This window comes from Centropristis striata, chromosome 21 (assembly GCF_030273125.1).
Source record: "Centropristis striata isolate RG_2023a ecotype Rhode Island chromosome 21, C.striata_1.0, whole genome shotgun sequence".
Taxonomy (NCBI): domain Eukaryota; kingdom Metazoa; phylum Chordata; class Actinopteri; order Perciformes; family Serranidae; genus Centropristis; species Centropristis striata.
In genome coordinates this window covers 17,049,398-17,072,834 of record NC_081537.1, presented here as the reverse complement: position 1 = coordinate 17,072,834, position 23,437 = coordinate 17,049,398, and the positions used below count along the sequence as shown (strand labels likewise).

At 40.2% G+C, this 23,437-nt stretch overlaps 1 protein-coding gene across 2 annotated transcripts in view; it reads left to right on the top strand.

Annotated features, from left to right (window-relative positions):
* The window catches only part of LOC131959194 (zinc finger MIZ domain-containing protein 1-like), a 129,314-nt gene that overhangs the window by 33,211 nt on the left and 72,666 nt on the right, over positions 1-23,437 (top strand). For both annotated transcript variants that reach the window (XM_059324306.1, XM_059324305.1), the window contains exon 2: positions 1,219-1,318. The gene's annotated coding sequence lies outside the window, so the exon portion shown is untranslated. The remainder of the gene's footprint in view (positions 1-1,218; positions 1,319-23,437) is intronic.

The window sequence follows — 23,437 nt, the reverse complement described above, 5'->3', positions numbered from 1 at the left end:
CTGTCAAAATTGTATTATACATATCTCATTTTACAACTTTAGCAAAAATAAACCATTTGGAATAACTAGATCCTGTTGAAAACAATAAATGCTGTGCTAATTGGTGCAACTGGGAAGCCATGATTGATTTTGCTGAGACAAACAGTCACATGACAAATATTCATTGAAAATTGGATATAACAGCAGGCTGTTTACACAGAGCAGAGAGGAGAAGACAGGAAAAGTTGTAAAAATGCAAATTTAGTTTAGTTTACCCAGGTTTTTTTTTTCCTAATATTCATGACACGTGTCGGCACTTGGAAAAGTGTTGTATATATAAATTTCATTTTATTCAAATAAATACATTTATCATAGAACTTCATCTTGCATTTTTTCTTTTTGTATGATGTATATCATAACTTTATGTTTTACTTCACAAAAGACATTTATGAGTTTAAACACTCAAGCTAAAACAGCTTGCAGTTCAGAGGGTTATGGTCAGAGTATTGGAGTTATTGCAAATGTAAATAATCAGTGTTTTTTTTGTTGACACTCATGATTTATGGAAAGATCACACATGCTAAAATCCAGCCTATACTTATTATTCTCTTAATTACAACTACTCATAGTGATTAATTCACTAAGGAAATTAAGTCTGTGTACTTACTTGCTTGAACGGACAAGATTGTAAACTGTGTGACCCCCTAAATAAAAAAAATTCTCTTTATTTTCTGGGTGATTGTATTAGGTCATTAACTGGCTTATGTGTAATGGCATCTCGCACATCACATTTGAACTTCACCAGTAACTAATGTGGTCATCTTTAAGGGTCTGAATGTCACCGGGCATATGCACTTAGCCCGGCCTCAGTGCAAAGCTATAGTGAAGGCCTCTCTTAATAGGCTTATCTGTCAATCGGGAGTGAATTGTGAATGTGCCGTGGCAGTGAACTTACTCTGTGGCGGATGTTTATGATGCCATACTGATCATCGGTTGCACTTTTGATTCGTCCTTCATGGGCACGAGAGCGTGAAGGAGCTTATCCGTGCAGGGAAGAAGTGTATCACGTTAAGCAAGGCGCAGATGGAAGCCGCTCGGAGCCCAAAGGGAAGCAAAATCATCGAGAAGGCTTGATTTTTAGGGGGGAAAAATGCAAATGTAATAATTTAGTGTTTGGAGATTGGTGGATAATGCAGCGGTGATTGATGTTTTTTTTTTCCCTCCTCTGATTTCTCTCAGGGGCAGAAGACGTGAGGCGCTGAAGTGTTTCTCCTCCTGGTGTGTGAATGGGTGGGGGGGGTCCCTCTTGGTGGAGAATCAAGTATTGAAGTCAAAAGAGGTGAGTCTTCCTTTTTATATATATAGACCGAGGACCTGCAGAGCCCAGCAGGTGTCAGGTAAATGGAGGTTTAAGTTGTTTAAGTTGAAGATTTCTGCTCTCAAATGACTGAAGTAGTAGAAACTGAAGGTTGTTATGGCACCAAGAATGTTAGCAGCGGGCTAGCACCTGTGTTTTGTTGATTAGGTGCTTATATTGAATGCATTGCCTATTGCCTATTAATTTTATTAGAATATTGCATTGATTTAGTTTGTCCTCTACACTCTTTTTAAAACAGCTGTGATGCTACATGTGGCTGCTAGGTCATTCTGTGTCAGCAAGAGGCTTTTGTTTCCATGTTAGATTTTGTTCAAACTTGTATACCGTTAGCCTCATAGCATAAAGTCATATTTTAGCCAAGTTGAGATATCTGCCTATCTCTACTCTCCTTTAACTGCTGATTCACCATGCATTTCTGACTATAGCCTAATGACTAAATATGACTTGGGCAATTATGCTATGAGGCTAACGATTTGTTGTATTCTTAGTCCAACAATATGTGCTATACATTTCTTTAGAAACTGCATAGTTTTTATCCCCTGGGAATTTTGTCATTTTCACCCTCTGCAAAGCTCCTAAGATGGGAAGCCATTTCTAGGGTTCAATATCTTCTTCTAGAGTGATGAAAGTAGGCACAGAAACAACAGATTTACAACAGATCACATGTAAAATTAAATGTTTCATTAATGGCCCTTGAAACAGACATCTTTTGCAAGACAGGCATCAAAAACTGTGATGGAAAAAAACATATTGTTACATTAGCGACCAAGCTAATGAGCTTGCTTACTGATTATTAGCATTATGGCTAGCTTAGAAAGCACCAGTAACTCTTTCCAAAGTTTTTCTTATCATGTATGACAAAGAAAAGCATAAAATTCTCACATTTTAGAAGCATTGAATGAGCAAATGTTTGGCTTTTTGCTTAAAAAATTACCAAAATGAATATCAAAATGGTTAATCGACTAATTGTTGGAGCTCTTCTGTGAATTTGAGAGCAGAATGACTCATTTGTGTGAAAGTATTGAATCATTTGAGAGCACAGATTCATTTTAAAAGCCCCTGACACGTATGGGCTCTGTGCAAACCGTCCTGATGTTGCTTTGGCTGGAATTAAACAAAGCTTGTTACTAGAAACATATTTTGCGTGACAGGCCTCAAACGCTGTGTTGGGAAAAACCATATTGTTTCATTAGCAATTAAGCTAATGAGCTTGCCTGCTGATTATTAGCATGCTAGCTAGCTAAGATAGCACCAGTAACTCTTTCCGAAGTTTTTCTTATTGTGTATGACAAAGACGAGCATCAATGTTTTCCACATTTAGGAAGCATTAAACCAGCAAACTACTACTGTGAATTTGAGAGCAGAAATTACTAATTTGTGTGAAAGTATTAAATCATTTGATAGCACAGATTAATTTAAAAAACCCCTGACACTTGTGGGCTCCGTGCAAACCTTCCTGATTACCTGAGATGTTGCTTTGGCTGGAATTAAACAAAGCTTGTTACTAGAAACAGATATCTGCCTCCCCTGCCACTACAGTTGATTTAAACACTACAACTTTGTTTGCTCGGACACGCTCTGTCCTCCGCTGTGCTTGAGTGTCTTTGGTAAACACTTGATGGCAGCAGTTTGTGTGTGGCCAGCGTCGGCTCACCTTGCAAAAGCATGTTGATTTCATTAGGAGCTCCTGGGGGGCTCTGAGTAACAAAGTGCTGAGATGTTGCGTGTGTTTATGTCTTTTGCCAACATCCGTGTCCATATGCAGTCTGACGAATGTGTACACACACACAGAAGGTCATGGCTGTCCTCTTTACCAGCAAGCCACCAGTTCATCCTTATGCAATATGTGGCTCAGTGTACGTTCCACTAAAAGGGAGAATTATGTGGTGGGCAGGGAATGTAATTGGTTCGTCCACTGTATTATACAATACAGCTATGGCTTCATGGATTAGGAATTGGGACATCCAGCACACACACACACACACACACACACACACATACACAGAATAGATAAGAGTGGTTAATCTTGATTAGAGCAGTGTGAATGCTGAGAAATACTGTGCCCTGACAAACATCTGCCCGCCACACAGCTGAGTGGGATAAACCAAAGTGATTATTGTGGAAATGTCAGGCGAGGTAGACACTGAGAGCGAGTGCAACGAGGGGGGATACAACACGAGCGGGGACGTGACACGAGTGCTTCACAATCAGTTCTCTCTCTCACTCTCAATGACAGATTTTCCCCTCTCACTGTTGATGTAAGGTTGCCTTTGCGGAGGGGGAATGTAGCTGGGTTTGATGGAGAGTCTGCAGTGAAACGAAATAGCAACAGTCTCAACTAGAGGAGTGTGATCTCTGAGGGTGATAGCCAAATACGATGTCAAGCAATAAAGTGTCTGTATGGCTGCTACTAGTACTTTTTGTTTACTCTATGTAAATGTCAGAAAATAGTCTTTAAAAATACAAGGTGGCATCTTTAAATTGCTTGTTTTGTCCGACCAACCAGTTTAAGGTGATATAAAACAGACTGAAACAACAAATGTTCACGTTCGAGAAGCTGTAAATGATGAAAACCTGGTAATTTTTGCTACATTTTGCTAAAATTCTTGCAAATAATTAACCAATTATTGATTCAAATCAACTAGTTCTTTCAGCTAGGGCTGGCAACGAATATAACTTTGAATATATATTCAAATTTAAGAAAAAAAACCCCACATGCATTCAAAGATGGAAGTTAATATTTGATTATGGAAAAAAAACAGGACTACCAGGTTTACCTCTCTCTTGTGTTGACAGCTGAGTTTATGATTTAACTCATCAGACCACAAATTAGACAAGAATTTGCAAGCTAGCACACCCTGAGGTGTCTTGGTTTGGCCTCCATAATGCTCAAAAATCTGTATTCAAATGTTTCACACCTCTGTGGTTCTTTTAGAAGCAATATTTGAACGTCATTTTTGACATTTATAACAGCTCTTCTTTCAGCAGTAACCAGTTTTGGCCGGCAGTTTCAGTTGAGTTGGCTGAAGGTTGCCAGGTTGGTCTTTGTCTCTGTTGCGCCAGTGTAAGCCCTAATGAATAATTGCTTTCCTCTGTGAAATGTAAGGGGTGCAGACATTCTGTTAACCTCGCTAAAGGAAAAAAAAAAGGGGGGAGGAAAAAAAATCCCCTTCCTGTCAGTGGTCTCTCTTTCTCTCTGTTCTTGTAAGATCTGGAACTGATAAGTGTGAGGCCTCTGGTAACTGAACAGGAAGGATAGAGGGCCTGGCCTCAGCGCCCCTGCCTCTGCACACATGTCCACCTCCCCTGCACGGGCAAACAAAGACACCAGAGCCTGCCACTTAACTTCCCGTTTCAAAACATTCAAGCCTATTAGAAGGATTATTATCACTTGTTGGAGTGAACTCTCGTTCTGAAGAGATTTCTGTTGAATATAATAACAGAGAGGCATTTGGATCAAATAGACCTCGGCTACTAAATTAATGCTTTGTAGCAGCCCGGGCGCAATCACAACTCCCTTGTTCCACTGACCAGTGTTGAGTCAAGTGGAAGTACTTTATTAAACAAGCACATGGCAGAGCAGCGAGAGTTTAACATCCAACCTGAACACCCAGAGGTCTGGATGACAAGCTGTTAAACTGATAACGGTGATGGGGCCGGTCGTAGTGTCTATACATGGGCGTTTCCTGACGCAAGTGCAAGAAACCACAAAGAAAATGTAACATAGAGTGAAGTGAGTGAAGAATTTGTTGGGATAAGCAGTAGAGAAGAGGTTGAAAGCTCAGTTTTATTAACTGCAAGGCATGTGATGAGCTTCCAATAAAACAAAAAGTTCGTAACAACTTGTCATGCCATGTAACGAACGGGACATTTGTTACGAATTTACAGGGTGGAGAAAAAAAGACACGCTATCTGTAACTTCGGGGTTATAAAAAACAGACTCTTCGAAGTTAGTGGGAGATCAAAGTGTCTGAGAAGGACAAAAAGATCTTTGTGTGACAGTGAACAATTATCAGTGGATTTTGCCCTTGAAACTTTTGTGTCACAATGACCGAGATGGGCTCATCATTGATTCGGAGCAGATGATTTTCTTGTACACGACCGGCTGAGTAACCTGGCACGACATGAGAGCACTCGAGCCATGTTGCCTTCTCCCAAAGATCCATCTATTATCTTGTGTTTCTGGGTTTTCCTCGACACTCATGTGGAATTTCCCTCTGAACGCACGTCTTTTTTTTGGAATCCGAGGCATATCTTTTTCAGGGCTGAGACTGCGGCGGAGATGTTCGGGGGTGGTATCCTTCCCATGAGAGACTGCGAGATAACGTGCCAGGGTGACAGCTGAATTATTAGCCCATTAGTCACCGGAGAGAGAAAGAGGGCGAATGAACATGGCATCCGTCAAGAAAGCGCCTCTTTTTTAAGAGATAGCCTCTTCTAACTGCTGCCCAGGAATCTTGTAAGTCTCTCCCCCTGATGTAGGAGCTGGAGGGCCAGGGTCAGGGAGCTGGAGTTGGAGCTATCCGGTGCCGCTGCTGATGACCCTGGCTGCTTGTCCTCGCTACAGAGCAGCACAACACAAAGGCAGAACTCTGTGTACCGCACTAAAAATAGATCGTCGTCAACCCTGAGTCCTGTAGTCACACACAAATGTAAATACACGAGCACCAGCATGGGCGTGCGTCTTCAGAAGCGATTGCAGCCGCTGGTGATAGTCGGTGACATGACAGGACACGTTTGATTGACAGGGTGACTGCTGCGGTACAAAGTGTCTGTGTACTCGGGACAGATGTTCTCCACAGCTTGCTCTGATGGTCGGAGTTGACGTACAGCAGGAGGAAGCCATTAGGCAACACTTGGCTCTGAGATGAACTTCCCCACTGCTTCGTGACCCTGTTGAATCTCCGAGACTCTTTGTATCAGCTATCTGCCTCAGACAAAGACACTGCAAAGAAAACAGAGAGTATTAAACAAATGGAGTGGCGCTTTCTTCCCTTTGATGCAAAATTAAAAGCTGATATCCCTTTGACATGCCTTCCACGGATAACTTGTCAATTTCCTGCTCGTGATGAATAGCCTGAATATGCTACGCTTCATAAGCCAACATATTAATTAATGGCATGGTGTAAATTGTTTTAAGAACGCTTGGCATCGAGATGCTGCTGGCTGCGAATGGTCTACCTTCTCAAAATACGACCACATTAACAAGCTTTTTCTCTCTCTTTGCTGCTGCCATATTACTGCATCTCTCCCCGCCAGTGAAAACTGTGGTCTCATTAGGTCTGAGACGTTCTTGTTGCAGATTATAACCAAGACCCAACAAGCTCGACTCCACACAGCTTCTGCTACATTCTATTTGTAAAAATGTCCGCATAAAGCTAATGAAATAATGACGGTGCTGGCGCTGCAGGGCCCTGAATTAGCCCATCAGCTGATCATTAAAGTGGCCCAGTTATAACATTTATTTACAGCAGGAGGACAGATATAAGCCCAGATCCTATGTGATGTTATTTAAATTTTACACAATTTTATGCTACTCTTATTTTCCTCCCTAGTATATTTCAGAGGGCTTTTCTCCATTTGACAGTTGACAGTTACAGATTTCAGTGTTTTTGATGAATTATTGAACAGTAATTGTGCGATATGGCTAAAATCTTAAAATGATATCACGGTGTATATAATTTTATATCACAGTAATCACAATACAGCAATTTTTATGTAAATTCAATTCAGAATTTTTTTTAAAATAACCATTGTCCTTAATCGTCTGATTATTTTGTTCAAACAAGAATAACTGCCTCACATGGGAGAGCAAAAATACTCAAAACAGTAACTAGTAACAGTAACAACTAAAATTATTTCAAAATGAAACAATAATGTGAAGCGAACAGGATGCCTCCTCCTGCTCTGTATTTACAACTTCACTCTCCTCCATGTTTGCCCAAATACATTGACAGGCGGCTGGAACATGAGATTGAGCGCAAATCGCAAAATCATGTGAGAATCCAGCTCTGGTTTGCTTCATACTCTGCCCAAAATAGCTCTGGTATAGCCAAATGGCTACTGGTGGACACATTTCTTCCATCGCACGGTATATATCATCATATTTCCTAACCTTATTCAACAGGTGTGTCACAATTTAATTTTTTTCAAATCAAAAATTGGTCAAAATGCGAAATTTAACGTATTGAAATGGAAGTCAGGATCCTCAATTAGTTAAATTTAACCATATAGCGTTAATGTTGTGCATTCAATAAAAAGATGGCAGTCATATCACACTTGACACCATGTAAACTGTCTTTATGGTGATCCACCGCTCTTGGTTATTTCGCTATGGAGAATCAAGAAAAACAGATGTAGTGTTTGTAGACACGTTTTTTTAAGAACATTTTATGATCTTAAAAACTGTGAAATTTCAGAGTCTTTAATATAAAATTAAGCTCATTAAGCTCTGCAGCGTTATTATTTAGTGTCATACAATGAAGTTTGCACGCTCAGGAATTCATTGCAGACGGGCTGATAGTCATCAATTTGAGACTTGTTTGGTAATTTTTGGGATCAAAGGCGATGATGAGGATGATGATACTGATGCTAATCCCACTGAAGGGGATGATTGAGTCATCAAGGCAAAACAGCTGTCCCCCCCCCCACCCCCCCTCCAAGCACCCCAACTAATGGCTGATGATGACGCTAGCAGAGTGTAAGTGAGTGCAATTGACAGCGGAGTTGGAGCTTCTTCTGGGTGGAGGGAAGCAGGCAGCAGGGTGGCCATGAAACATTCATGCACCTGGGGACCCTTTGCGTAAGGAGAGCAAGCTGAGCCAGTAATGAAGTAAAGAGCAGAGGACTTTTAATAGCTCTGTTTGTCCTTTTTTATGAGATTAGCTTTGGTCTGGCTTCTTATATAAATTACATTAAAAGCCTAATTGCATACAGTGGTGAATTATGCTTGCAGAATAAGGTACTGCTGCTGCGGTGCCTTGTAGAAAATATTACTTACATTGGAGATAATCTAATTGTGGTTAGCTACAACAAAATTGGTAGCACAGGTGTGCGGCTGGTTATAGCTCAGAGCCGGACAGCAGAAGGTGAGTTATTCCCAGCCCTCGGCCCTGCTGCCCCGGGACTTATGACATGACAACGGAGCACCAAATGTGGACGTCCCCCAGTCGTGCCGGTGGAACAGTTGTCCCTCTCTAAACTCATCCAGGCTCACGTAGGGACAGAAAAGGCGAGAGAGGAGCACAGGAATGGCAAGATGAAGAGCAGGAGAAGGGAGAAGCAATATTTAGACAGCTGCACGTGTATCGCTGTCAGAGGAAGGGGGGCGGGGGTATTTCGGTGTCCTCAGCTAGGCCTCAGACAAACTCCCGCTGCAGTATTGATGTCACTGCACCCTCCTGACAGCACACTGTAAATCACAAATTGTCTATAGATTTACAAAACACCTGCTACCTCCGTCCTATGTCACGGCAGTATATTATCTGAACTGAAGTCAAATGAGAAAACTTGTTCACACGTGTTTGAGTCTGTTAGAGAGAGCTTACTGTCCGCTCCTCTGTTCCCAGTACAGTAACGGTGGTTGTGCGAGACCGCTGGTCACATGTCTGCGGTCCTGTGCTAGACTGGCCCTGTGCCTTGAGGTGGTGGATGGCAGCTGACTGCTCTGATTCACTGGGAACTCGACTCGTGCGTTGTGTGCCTCACAATGGACTGACTCATCGGGAGTTGATGCGAAGCTTGTTCAGTGTCCATCGCTCAGACGTTTCACTGGAACTTTCTGTTTGACTCCTTTGTTGCCTCTGGGTTTTGATGGAGACAGTGGGCTTTTCTTAGACTTAGACTTTCTTAGAATGTGTATTTTTTCCTGCATTGTTCACGTTTTTTATGCCAGTGGGAACGGTCACTTTCCCTCCCATACTCACGCTGCGTTTTCATGTTGCTGCAAACTCTCACACTGGTTTCCTGGGAGGGATATAGGCTGCCATTTGGTTTCTAGAAGCTTCTTTTCACCTGACATGCACCCACATTTCACCCTCTACTCTCTACGAACCCCCTGTAATGTGTAGGATTTGCAAATGATCCCTCACTGGCTTCCCACTGAGCACTGCCAGTTTTGTAGGCTGCTTAAAAGGCGACGAAATTCAAACCAAGCCAGTATGAATTACATATCCACACATTTGAAAGCCTATCAGAAGCTAAAATAGTAAGTGTTAATACTGTATAGCAGGGATACTCAACTTAAATCAAATCTGGTCTGTGATATTTGTAATACTTTCTACAATGAAATGAAATTGAGTCACATCATTTTCCTGTAATTTAAATGTAAATCAGGTGCCAGAATGTGTTAAAAAAAAAAATCAAATATAGTCCTTTTTTTAAACACCAGGACCAGTTTAATGCGTATTCACTTTATTTGGTAAATATAACTAATGTTTCTTTATTAACTGTTATTTTGAAAAAGTGGCCCCAGGGCAAAGCAAGTTGAGTATCCCTGCTGTACAGCAATGGTTTCCAAAGTGGGTGCAGCGGCACCCTGGGGTCCCTTAAGGATAAGCCAAGAGTATATTTGTTTATATACATATATTAATGTTTGTGTAGAGAGAGAAAAAACTGCCAGGCAGCAATATAAATTCCATTTTATGTCATATTTTCAATGTGTGTGTCAGAGCAGAGGTCTCATTGAAATGAATGAGGAGGCTTTGGTTTTCAATATTTGTAAGAAATAAGGATAATGATGCAACTGTGCTCTTTCAGTGATTTATCATTTATGATTGTTAGTTGTGCTTCCCTGCTTTCTTTTGAAGCCATTAACCAGTTGTCTTTTTGCTCTTTAATAAACCGTTTTTTGCTTGGCGACAGCATTCACAGACACGACATTAAATCTCTACCTGCGGTCACTCTCTCGCTCCCCTGTCACATAATAACATGTGCAACATCCACACAGCAGCCACTAATTGCTGCTGGATATTAGAGTGAGGTCTCCTAAGATACTGACCTCGCTTTAGCCAATCATAACAGAGCGTGTTAGCGGGTTGAGCTGTGATCAGAAGGGTCCCCGCAGCACGAAAAGGGGGAATTAATTATTCAGACTGGCTGCTTCCACGTTTTGCTGGACAGCACATTTAATGACATCTATAATGGCATCTTTGTGAGAGATTAATGGTGATGTGAGACTATCAAAGAAGAAAATGCACAAAAGTCCAGCCAGACAGCTCTCTGCGTGCCAGGTACAAACACAAAGGGAACGATTTGTGCGAGTATTTCATGGCAGCATCCAGATTTTTTTCTCTCAAATTCATCACCTAAGATCTTACATATTGTACCTTGTCCCATATTCTGTACAATCTGGAACATTTTGTTTCAAACTGACATGCATGGACCTATGGCAATCTGGTGTGCTTAAATATTTATTGTATGAGGAAATGAAGAGGTAAAAGATTAGAGCCTTTAGTCACAATATTTACATCTCTGCCACCATTGTTTAGCTTCTACTCCTCGAGGGAAAGGCTGAGATTCATAATGATCAGTAGTCGGGTTTCCACTGACCTTTTACGAGACAGGGGAGCACTTGTTTTTATGTTGTTAGGAAAAGGGGAATAGGTGCATGTTTTTTGGTGTATCTGGATTCTGGATGACAACTTTAGCAAAAAAGACCAAACATCATCTCTCCTTTAAACCATTTACTTGTCTAATGATCAACAATAGCAAAGAAACATTAATCTTACTGAAGAGTGATAGAGTTTATGTCAGTTTCAGACACTTTTATCTGTGGAAAAAAGTGATGAGGCCAATAAGTCAAGATGTTGGAAACTTAAGTCAGTATTAATGGTCCCCACGTTTTTTAGGGCTCCCTTGGCTTTCATCTGCCGAATGTCCCTCATATTTCACAGTAATTGGGAAGACACTCAAAATTATCACTTTTAAACAAAAAACAACTAAAAAGAGACACAGAAACACTACAAAGAGGCCAAAACAACTACAAAAAGACACAAAAAGACAACAGAGACCAAAACAACTACAAAGAGACACAAACAAGAATAAAAAGAGACCAAAACAACTACAAAGAGACACAAACAAGAATACAAAGAGACCAAAACAACTACAAAGTGACTGAAACAACTACAAAGAGGAACAAAAAGACTTCTAAGAGACCAAGACAACTACAAAGAGAAGAAAAAAGACAACAAAGAGGCCTAAACAACTACAAAGATACACAAAAAAGACTACAGAGAGACAAAAACAACTACAAAGAGACACAAAAAGACTTCAAAGAGACCAAAACTACTACAAAGAGACACAAAAAGACTTCAAAGAGACCAAAACTACTACAAAGAGACAAAGACAACTATAAAGAGACACAGAAATAAAACAAAGAGACCAAAACAACTTAACCAAAAATACTGAAAAGAGAACAAAAACCCCCACAAAAAGACACAAAATAATTATGAAGAGATGCCTGCTCTTTAAGATGAAAATAAATGGCGTCAAATATGCAGATACAATTTCACTTCAAAGTCCACTAAATCTTCAAAGTCAGGCTTCATATGCATTTCTGTTACACTAAATCTAAATTTGTTTTAAACAGTAAATATGTTTCCCTAAAACTTTTTTGCATAATAATGTGCACCCAATGTATAAATAGATACATTGATGTATTGATATATACGAGGCATGTAGCAGGAAAGTAGGTTAGTAAAGAAAAACTGTCATGCACTGCAGCTCTCACAGCTTTCGTGTGTATTTTTTGTAAATAGTGCTTAGCAACAGCAAGGTTACTGACTCTGGTTGCATCTGCATTATGCTAATGTAATGAGAGCAGGAAGCCAGCGGAGGCTAGTTGCGCTGGATCGCTACGGGGACACAAATGCAAGAGTCATCATGCAAATTAGCAGGATGGCTGATCGCTCAAAAAGTTTAATGAGAGATAAGCAGCCAAACCGGACTGCACCTCCAGTGGCAGGTCAGATTGAGATTTTCTGCTTTGATATTTCTTTCCAACCCAATGTTGTTATCGCGACCCCGGAGCAAACATGCAAACAATCCAGGCCTATGTGTTTCCAGTCACATGGGCCTTTAGAGCGGGAGAGTCAGCGTGTCTGTCCTGGCATTTCCTGAGGCTTCGTAAACATGCATACACACTCTCTCCTTTCTTTTTCCCTCTGTCACACACACACAGGATATATTTGAACAGTCAGTAATGATAATATAATGATCACCAGGAGCAAGTAAAACCTGCTACCATAAAACATAACAAGAGGAATAAAAAGTATTATAATACAGCTTCTGTTAGTCTGTAACTCTTTTTTATTGGTGCCTGTCTTGGCCCAAAATGTTGAAAAAGAGAATCTCATGTAGTCTTTCCTGATAAAGTAAGGGCTACGCAGATAAGGAAATATGTTAAATGTATTGAGTTACATATTTAAATATATGAGGTCAAACCTGCAGTCACCCAGAAGTCACATAAAAAGATTTATGAGTCAATAGTTACATTTCTAGCTTTTTTATCCTTCAAAATGAGATAAATGATTTATTAAAGATGCTGTAAGTGGAATTAATGGGTGAATTTGCATCCAACTTGTGGTTGTTCCTGAATTAGAGAAGAAAAACAGAAGGAAGTGTGACTTTATTTTGCACTTCTCCTTTTTTTTTTACCCTCTCACACTCCCAGAAATGTATTTACAATGAATAAACTAAAGGTGAGTTAAAGCTCCAACGTCAAAAACAGAATCCACGTCTTGTGCATTTTAGCTCGCTTTTTTTTAATTTTTTTTAGCAATTACACCATCATCACTAAAGCCATTAATGGATGATGTTTGTGTGCGGATATGATTATTACGCTGGACTTTGCAAGAGGATGGTCATGCATTAAATCATTATTCGATTTAACCAATTGAAGTGTGTGTGTGTGTGTGTGTGTGTGTGCGTGTGCGTGTGCGTGTGAGAGAGTGCGCCGGTTCATCTAATTGATTTGGAGTGTTAAAGTGCAGGGTTCAATGAATACTCTAATCAAAACCTTAGAGACTGCTGCTAAATGGTAAAGAATGATTTAATGTGTCTCGGGCTCTTTTTTTTAAAGCTTGAAGCTATGAGTGGATTCTTCTACGTGTTTCGTGTCGTAGTCTCCAGAGGGAGTCAAATCGTAAACACAAATGTTTGGATCTGAAGCCGTCAGGTTGGAATACAATTAAATGAACGGAAATTTAGGAGCAGTTCAGCCTCCAGATGCATTAAAAGCTGTCAGTATCTCTCGCCACTAATCTACTTTTTTACCCATTTAGTTGCCATCTAACACAATTTCATGGTGCTGATCCAGAATATAAAAATTCAATAGCTGAGCATGTATGCTGGGATTATAATTTAGAGTCTCTGTGGGGGATGTAGGTCAACTGAAAGGCTCTATTTCCTCAAATATTGTAATCCCCATTTGTTCTGCTTTTTCACCAGAAACACAGCTTTGAGGTCTTTGTCAGACCACAATGCCCTGGGCAGGACAGTGGTTCTTAATGCTTGTTTCCACATGATTTCTCATCATGCATTTTCTGTGTATTTGCAAATTATTCTTTTTTAATTGTTTGCTTTACTTTAGCTTCACCAAATAAAAACTGGAAATCACAGCCTCTAGTTCCCTCTGCTTGAACCTTTGCTCCTTGAGTCGTCCATCGTGCAAGAACTGGTCATGTTTGTACTTGAACTGGGGAACGGGGTCAGCAGGATATACCCAGTTAACCTCTCTGCAGAAAGGAAGTCATTCATTTAGTCTCGAGTGATAAAGCGTGGTTGAACAGTTAACTCTGTCTGCCTTTTCATTGATAAAAAAACATCATTGCTTTTCTCCCAAACGGTTCCACTAATTCGCACTCAGCCAAACTAATTTTGTGCCTGTTTCTCTGGGCTGGAGGAATAGTTTTGTGAAACCATGCATGAACATGAAAAATTGATTTGTTTATATATCATTTCAGTATAATGGGTTTTTGGACTGATTTAGTGACAAAACCTGATGTACCTTGTAGGGGGGGAATAAAAGGGGGAAGGATTGCTCCATTCTCTGGCTTGTTTATATTCTGCTCCTATGTTGTCTAAACCTGATAACAAGTATGGCACAAGACAAGGCTGTTCATTGTGGAAAGGGCTTTCTCCACAAAAGTCATTATGCTGAATCAATGCTCCCCAGAGAAACAGCAGGCTCAAACGCCACACACAGAGATGGAGGAGCCGTCAAAATATGTAGCAGCCCGAGGCTTCTTTTTGATGGTTCAGCAGGCCAAGGTACATACCTGCAATTATGTGGATGTTTTCAGCTCACAGAATTCATCTAATGTCTTTATGAATAGTGACAAAAACCCTATAAAAATGACATGAATTTGTTTTTAAAGGGACAGTTCACCCAATAAAACATATGTTCACACTTACTGGTGGACATGCACATAGTTTGGTTTTTTTTGTCCATGTTTTGAGGTATATGGCTCCAACCCAACACCATGTAGGGAGTGTTTTGGTGTTCATAGCATTGAAAAAAATACAATAGAAATTCAGCAGCAAGAAATGTTTTTCAGAGGCATTGTCTGGGTTACTCCTCCTATGCTCAAGGCAGTTTTCCGGGAGTGATTTAGCCTTTTATATGCAGCATGTTTGTCAGCAACCGGTCATATGGTAGCTTCGGAAGCAATTTGGCCTTGTGTGCTCTGATTTATTTGGCATACATGTAACACTACAGTCATAATTTGGTTAAGAAGAACAGATCAGTTCAGTGTTTTGTAAGAATAATAGCATGAGTAATAGGCGAACCAGCTTTCAAAGTGCATTATTTTTTATTTGACTAAGTGCTGTGCGATGGGTCTAATTTATGTTGATCATGTGGATTTAGAAAAGCACCTAATAAATAAGTAGGCCTATACACAATGAATATTCAAAGAACCTTTAAAATAGGTGGTCGTTAAGAATTATTTATTGATTTGTGTATTTTTTATAATTTTAATTTGATCCATGACTGCGTATCAGTACTCGCTGAACTGAAACACGGCCGAGCGTTCAGTTCTGCTGCCGTACGTCAATAAGCCAATGAGCTGAGAATTAAGTTGGATAAAGCTACAGTTTGCAAACAGAAAGTAGCAATAACAATTATAAAACACGCAGAAATACAAGAGTATTAATTTGAGCAAAACTAGCTTACTGTATCAAACCTTGCTAGCATGAATTACTAGGTTTAATTTTATCCAAAACTTATTTAAACACAAAACACATTTAAATATGCAAGATTACTGTGAAAACTAACCTCATGCCTCTTCGGGGGCTAAAACATAAAACATTGAACTCCTTGACGTTATCTCTACAGTTTAATGTCACCTGAGTTAGTTTTACAATCGACAGATAGTCTCTTTTCGTCCTTTCAAAATAAAAGCTTCCATTATCAAAACAGGCTTTTGCATAGTATTACCCTGTATATATATATTTTTTTTTTATTTTGCCATGTATGCATGCGATTAATTGATTAATTGATCATTAACGTTATAGATAATCGAGGTGACCCATCCCTACTTTAAAGTGTTAAAGTTGTGAATGGACTTTGGTGTGGTGGTAGGGACAGCCGTCACCCCAAAGCAGTCCACCCTGGGGAAAGACCTGCATCTCTGACTTAACTGTAACTGGTCAAGTTGCTTTGTTTTGACAAGGAAGACAAATGCATGGATGATGATATCTCTGACTCTGCTGCACTGATCCTTTTCATTTCAAGCTGTCCATCAAGAGTCTGACAATGTTGAAGTTGATCTTTATTTATGGTTTATTTGAAAGGGACTAATACAGTATACATAGAAAAACTGAAAACAGGCTTCTATAGCCTGAAGTTACACAAATCAAGTGTATATCATCCAAAGTCGCTGCCTTTTTAATGCAAAAAATCCCCTTTGTTTTACTGTCCCTCTGCAGCAGCTCAGCAAGGAAAACAGTGTCTGGGGAAACACAAAAGGGGGAATATTGAACTTAAAAGACTAACTTTGGATAATACCCATTTGGTTTGCCATTCAAGCCTCATATTAGCTTCAGCTGAACTTTTGAGTGCATTTTTAGCAGGAAAAGAGATGGTATGAATTGGACGAATGATTACAGCAACAAATAACTCTTTCAGTGCACATACGAACATGTAAGTAATGTTTGGAGATTGACTTGAAAGAATGCAAACCTATCCTTAAGGCGAGAAAATGCATTTTTTGTAACTTGGGAGAACCAACCTTTTAAAATAGTATCAGGAAATGAATGTGCATGTACTCTCATGTCCTCCATTCATTAAATCATGTCTCCCGGTCTGTCTTTGTCATCAGCCTGCAGCCTGTCTGGGCCGATTCCACATGACAGCAGCATGTGTACGTATGGACAGCACATTTAGCCTCTCTGTCGTCTCTGTCTCGTCTTGAATGTTTACACCCGTGGGTCAAATAACATCTCATTTAAAAAAATATAAGTCAGAAGGTTGTGTAGAGGTAAGTAAGTATTTCCCGGTTATAGAGGACGGAGCTGGATGCTCTGCAGAGTCTCCCTCCATCTGTCTGCATGACTGCATGGTACATGGAGCTATGTGGTGGTGGATCCGCTCGAGGGGGTTGTAGAGGCAAGTCGGGGGGAGGAGGGGGCAGTGTGTGTGTGTGTGTGTGTGTGTGTGGGGGGGGGGGGGGGGGGGGGGTGTATCTGTAAATAGCCCACCCTGCATTAAGAACCGGCATGCTGGGGCTACGCTCTGTGCAGCCCTGACCTCACAAACCAAGCCGTCGCTCACATTTCCTCACAGCGCGGGAGGCTGTGGAAGTCAGCGCTGACTGTTTCTCCATTTTATCCAGGTCAGATCTGATCTACTCTCACTAGTAAAGAACTGACGCTGGTGACCCCGGTGCCCCCCTCGCTGCCAGCCAGTGTCAAAATAACACAAGCAGCTCTGTGGAGGGCCTCGGCTGCTCTGCCTGCTGTTATGAAATCACGCTGCCCTCATTTGGGTTTTCTAAACATCGACACTCGTATAAATCGTAAGATCAAAACAAAGTGTTGGCGTGATTTGATTTCCGTATTTCTCCACATTAAGCTGTTAAAAGAGAGTTTGCCTCGCAGCGTATGTGCAGTGGATATGTGTATGTGCTTGGAAGTAGGTCATTGATTCGGAACTTGGACACTGATTATGTGCTGGCCTAGAAATGGGCTATAATCGGTGTCTCTCATACCAAAACAGCTTTTCATAAGTGGCAGTTATTTCAAGGTCAGGACAACAGTTGTGTCTCATTGCTACACATGCATACGGACTCTATTCATCTCTTTCTCAGTTTCAACAGATTGCTGTTTCTAGAATCTGTTCAATCTTGTGAGATTGCTCATTTTAGGATACATTACCACCGGGGGGAAAAAAACAGTCTGAATATCATGTTCATCTCTGTTTATAGAGGCCAGAATGTGCCAAATCTGCAGGCATGCCCTGTTCTGTCCTTGATGGGGGTTTGATGCACTCATTCGGATGCCATTTGAGCCAATAATGTAAATAGTCCTGGTCTTAGAACAAGCCAAGACGTGATCTAATCTGTCTCAGTCTCCAGCAAACTCTCCTGCGACACGTGTAAAAAGGGAGTTTTCATCATGACCATGTTGGAGTAAATCTTGTGCTCAAAGCTGGGAATTAACTGTCAGCTAGCATCATCACAACTCCCTCTCTCTGTCTCCCTTCATAGCTTGCAGCGAGCACTGTATTAGATTCTGCAGTGGATTTTCCCGAGACGCCCTCAGGATTAAGCCTTGATATTGTTTTGTAAATGTAGCCCGGTATGGATTCAGCTCTGCTTACAGTACGAGCTGATATTCAGCTTGAAAAACTGGTTGTACTCTGAATGGTGGCTGCGGGAGGTCAAAAGGGCATGTTTGTGTACTTCCTGTTCTCTTCCTTAGTCTTGGCAAGTGTGGGTCAAGAATAAACACTGGGAGCGTGCGAGCATGAATGGAGATCTCTTATTTTATTCCCTGGTGTGCTCTTGTGTTGCTGCATAGTTATGGGAGCGACTTTTCATAATGACACCAGGAAGAACTCCAAAGAACAAATCTGAGTTTGCATATCATCTCCGGGTTTGCATGAGAGCAGCGTCGCAATCACTCCTCCTCCCCTCCATGTGTCCCACATGAAAGATCCTCAGTGTGCGCCTGTTTAAATGAGCCCTCGCCATGTTTGCATTTGTTTAGGCAGAGAGGCAGAAACCAACAAGCAGGCACAGACAAAATCCTATCAAAAAATGACATCAGCCGCAACAGCTGCAGGCTGTGGCACTGGGAGGAGAGAGGGAAAGAGAAAAGAGAGAGAGAGAGAAAGAGAGAGAGAAAGAGAGAGAGAGAGAGAGGGAGAGAGAGGACAACAATTGACCAGAAGCGACACGGGAAAGAGAGGTGACCTGATTGCTCAGCTGGCCAAGAGCACGGGAAGGAAGCAGCAGGAAAGGCTGGTCCCCTCAGTCTGGCCTGGCTCTCTGCTGCTTCTGGTGGGTCCCTCTGTGGCCTTCCTCTCCTACCCCCCCACCCCCCCCTCCTTCCCGTCCTCCTTCCCGCACTGCTGCCTGTCACGGCTCACTACATCGGAACAAAATGATCAGCTCTCACCTCCTCATGAACACGGGTCATCATGGTAGCCATGCAAAGGCTGGGCCCTTTGTATTAGATAGGGATCACTGATATCTGGGAAGAGGAGGAGGAGGAGGTGCTGCAGACAGCTGGAGAAGTCAATATTGTTTTGGTTTTTACAGCACATATATATATGGGTGTTTAATTTTTATTATTTTATTTATTAGCGATGGCCCCGAGGTTACCAATTTTGTGCCACTATTAATTTCATCTTTTGGCTCTTGAGGAATTATTGGATGTGTGAGTGCGTTTATGATTCCTTTCTCCACAAGGAAGCACGTCAAGTACCTCTTTCTCAGTTCCTGTAGCTCATAATGTAATTAATTCTAATCGCAATCATCGTAATAGCTTTTCAGATCAAATACCCAAGAGCGGTCCTAACAAAATAATCCATTCCTCTGAAAAACAAACACCCAAACTCACTCTCTCTCTCTCTCTCTCTCTCTCTCTCTCTCTCTCTCTCTCTCTCTCTCTCTCTCTCTCTCTCTCTCTCTCTCTCTCTCTCTCTCTCTCTCTCTCTCTCTCTCCCTCTGTGTTTGGCTTTGGCTTGGAGAGAAGAGCAGTCAGTTGGATGGGGGAAAAACATCAGAAAACAGAAGGACCTGCACATTTGCATACCTTTTTAGCATGTGGCTGAGGGAGCCTTTATTAAATTCAACCCCCCTTTGGGGTGAGCCCAACTGTGAGGGGGGAGGGGAGGGGCACAAGGGGCTGAGAGGGAGGGAGAGGAGGGGTGGTCTCATCTTGGAGGCAAGAGGCACCATCTGAGCCAGCAGACAAACAACGTTTCCTGACACGAGAACAAGGTGGCAGCAACGACAAAGTGGTTTTCAGCAGACCAGTGCTGCTGTCCCTGTCTGGTCATGGAGGGGGGCTGGGGGGCTGTCGGGGGACCAGAAACAAACATTAGCCCTAAAGAAGAGGCTGTTTGAGCACAAATAAGAGATGCTGAAACGATTAACTGACAAAGTTCTGATAGTTAATCGTTTAAGTCATTTCTGAAGCAAAAATGCAAAAATAAATGTTGGTGACAGCTTCTAAAAAGTGAGGATTTGCAACTTTTATCTTCTTAGAATAATTTTTAATTGACATAGTTGCAAGTACAGGTGCATCTCAATAAATTAAAATACCATAGAAAAGTTTATTTATGTCAGTAATTCAATTCAAAAAGTGGAAATAGCACATTATATAGATCCATTACACACAGAATGAAACATTTCATGTCTTAATTTATTTAATTTCTTCTAATTATAATGATTATGGCTTACATTTAATGAAGACCTAAAATTCAGTGTCTCAAAAATTTTTTATTTTGCAGAAGACCAATTTTAAAAAGTATGTTTAATATGGAAATGTTGGTCTCTGAAAAGTATGTCCATCTATATGCACTCAATACTTGGTTGGGGCTATTTGACTTGAACTACTGGAAATTGACTTTTCCATCATATTCTAATGTATTTAGATGCACAATGTATATGCATCATTTGCTAACTGCTATTTGGGACCAGTACATTTCTGGGAGCAAAAGCTTTCTGGAAGTTACATCTCTGTTTTTACCGTTGGGCGTAACATAGTAAGGACGGTAACAGGTCAACCTGCACTTGATCCACATGTGTGCAGTTGATTGACATCGAACACATGATGACAGTCTGTTCTTCAGTGGTTTGAGTTTTGAAAACCAGACGTGGAACATTGTCAGCTTGCAGTTCACTGGGTCCTCAGCAACACACCTGCCAAGTGTGAAGTCAGTTGGATCAACAGTTGTTGAGAAGATCACAGGACAGACAGACAACTTCTTCATTTTCATCAGCACATCTTGAAATGTCTTAAATGTTTATGATCAAGATGATATTAGGAGACTTAACAACGTAGCAGTTTGTCCTGTGGCCAACAAACAACTGTACATTATAAAGGTCTGCAGCTGTTTTCACATATATATATATATATATATATATATATATATATATATATATATATATATATATATATATTATTATATATATATATATATATATATATATATATATATATATATATATATATATATATATATATATTATATATATATATATATTTATATATTTATATATATATATATATATATATATATATATATATATATATTATATATATATATATATATATATATTTATATATATATATATATATATATATATATATATATATATATATATTATATATATATAGCTGTGTAATTGATGAAAGTTGCCTGCTAGCTGCCTATTAGCAAAGCCTGCACTTCTTGTTACACCCACTGTAAAAAAAGAAAAAAAACATGAAGCAAGTGATTCAATAAGAGCACAGACATGCTTTGCGTTTCTGTGTGGCAAACCCAACAAGCTGCAAATATCTGTTGGAGCAGGCCGAGGCAGCTTGTGGTTGCTGTACCTGGGAAGAGGCGAAGATAATGAACTGGTGCGGTGAAGTGAAGTGAAGCTTTCCCCACCAGAGAGGGATGAGCGGTTAGCACGCTACGCTAGTTAGCCTGTTAGCTTCCCTAATGAGCCAAAATTACAGGTTATCCATGAGCAATTATCTGCGATAGGCCTCTGCCTCGTTGCCTTTTGATAGCAGTTGTGTTCTAAGTGATTTAAAATATAGCTTTTTTTGTTTCTTCTTGACACCCATATAGACACAGAAAACTAGCAAGTTTAACTTTAAGTTACAATTTGTAATTATTCCAAAAAATATTAGTATAAAAGATATCTACTTGCAATCAAGATGTGACAAGAAAGAATGAATACATTATAAATTCTTTATCTCATTACCAATAAGGCAACACTGTTATTTTATTTTATTATTTATTATTATTTATTATTATTATTATTATTATTATTATTATTTTACATTCAATTTTTACCCTACTCAAAACCTAATAAAAAGATTTATAAAAAATGTTTTACCCTAAAAATAAACAGAAAGTTGCCTTAATTTTACGTTCAGCAATATGATGTGAATTTTTTTGTATATTTTTACATAGAATTCACTGTAATTTAAGATTTAAGACCATTAAGCAGATTCATATATATATATATATTTATATGTGGTCCTTGGAATTTTTTTCAATTTTTTAATCAAATCATACAGACTGGTTCAATGTCAAGACACCATACACATACATATAGGTTATCAAGTTAATTATCCTGTGTTTTGTATCATATGCAGTATTACTTATACACTGCTACATTTTTAGATTTAATATTTTTATATAGGATCTAACCTTTTAAAATAAAAATATCTTCTCCATACCATTACCTGGAAATATGTTAAGTATAATAAGTATAATAACATGTTATATAATATGATTTACTGTTTGAAAGACTGATTATATTATACATGTCGCTTGCTAGTTTTCCAACATCCAAATGGGTTAATTTTCACAGTTTGCTGGCCATGAAATAATAAGATAATAAGACAGTGTTTTTATATAAATTTCAAAATAGCTCAGCTTAACTGATTAGTTCACTACTATTCAGCTTGTGACTGAATCATGAAGACATTTAGGACTTTATATTCCAAGAAAAGTTGTATCTCCAGAAAGTTGAAGGACCACATGGCCGTGCACAACACTTGTGCTAACCAAAAAATACCCTCGCTCTTTGCTGTTTTTGTAAGCCCCACCTTAACATTTGGCACACCCAAAGCAAGGGGGATGGGAAAACAAGTATGAAGTGAAGAAATATCACAGATGTTAGTCTGCATGAACCCCTTCCCCTTTTACAGCCTTCCTGCTCAGTCTGGCCTCTTTAGTCTCCGCTTTTTTTTTTCTTTTTCTCGCTCTCCCTCCACAAAAGACAAATGACTTCTCCTAACCTAATTTCAGTTGCAGCATGCGAGGGTCTGCCTTGACGGCTGCCGGTCAATAGAGTTTAAGTAGACACTGTGCAGATTCAAGCCGATCTGGAGCCCATGTGGCTAGTTTTTCTTCCCCGACGTCTGACTCTGAGAGGATTTTCCGTGGAAAATTCAGTAAACAACTTACATTTTCTCACATTAACTTGTTTTGTGTCTCTGTGTGCGCTTCCTTTTTCATGCATGAGGAAGCTTTTTGCACCACATGCTGCAGGGCCAGTTGTCTGTTTGAAGAGAGCAATGGAAACAGCAGGGTTAGGGTTTCAACCTATGCTTCAACCACACTGTGTGTGTGTGTCTGCAACAGGGGTCACAGTTGTGTGACATGCCAAACCCAGTCTGGTGGTGGCGGCGACGGTGGTGCTGTCACTCATCCGACCACTCAGCGGGTCAACTTGTACTGTCATCTGCGGCGTAATCTCGCTCGTGTTTAATTTGGTTAAATCGAGGAAAGCCGTCTTAACCTCGTCGCAGCCCGAGACTGGGCCTGTTCAGATGCTCTGGACCGATTAAGGGCAGGAAGTGGCGGAGTGTCTTTGATTATTTGGCCTTTCTCTATTTCCCTGG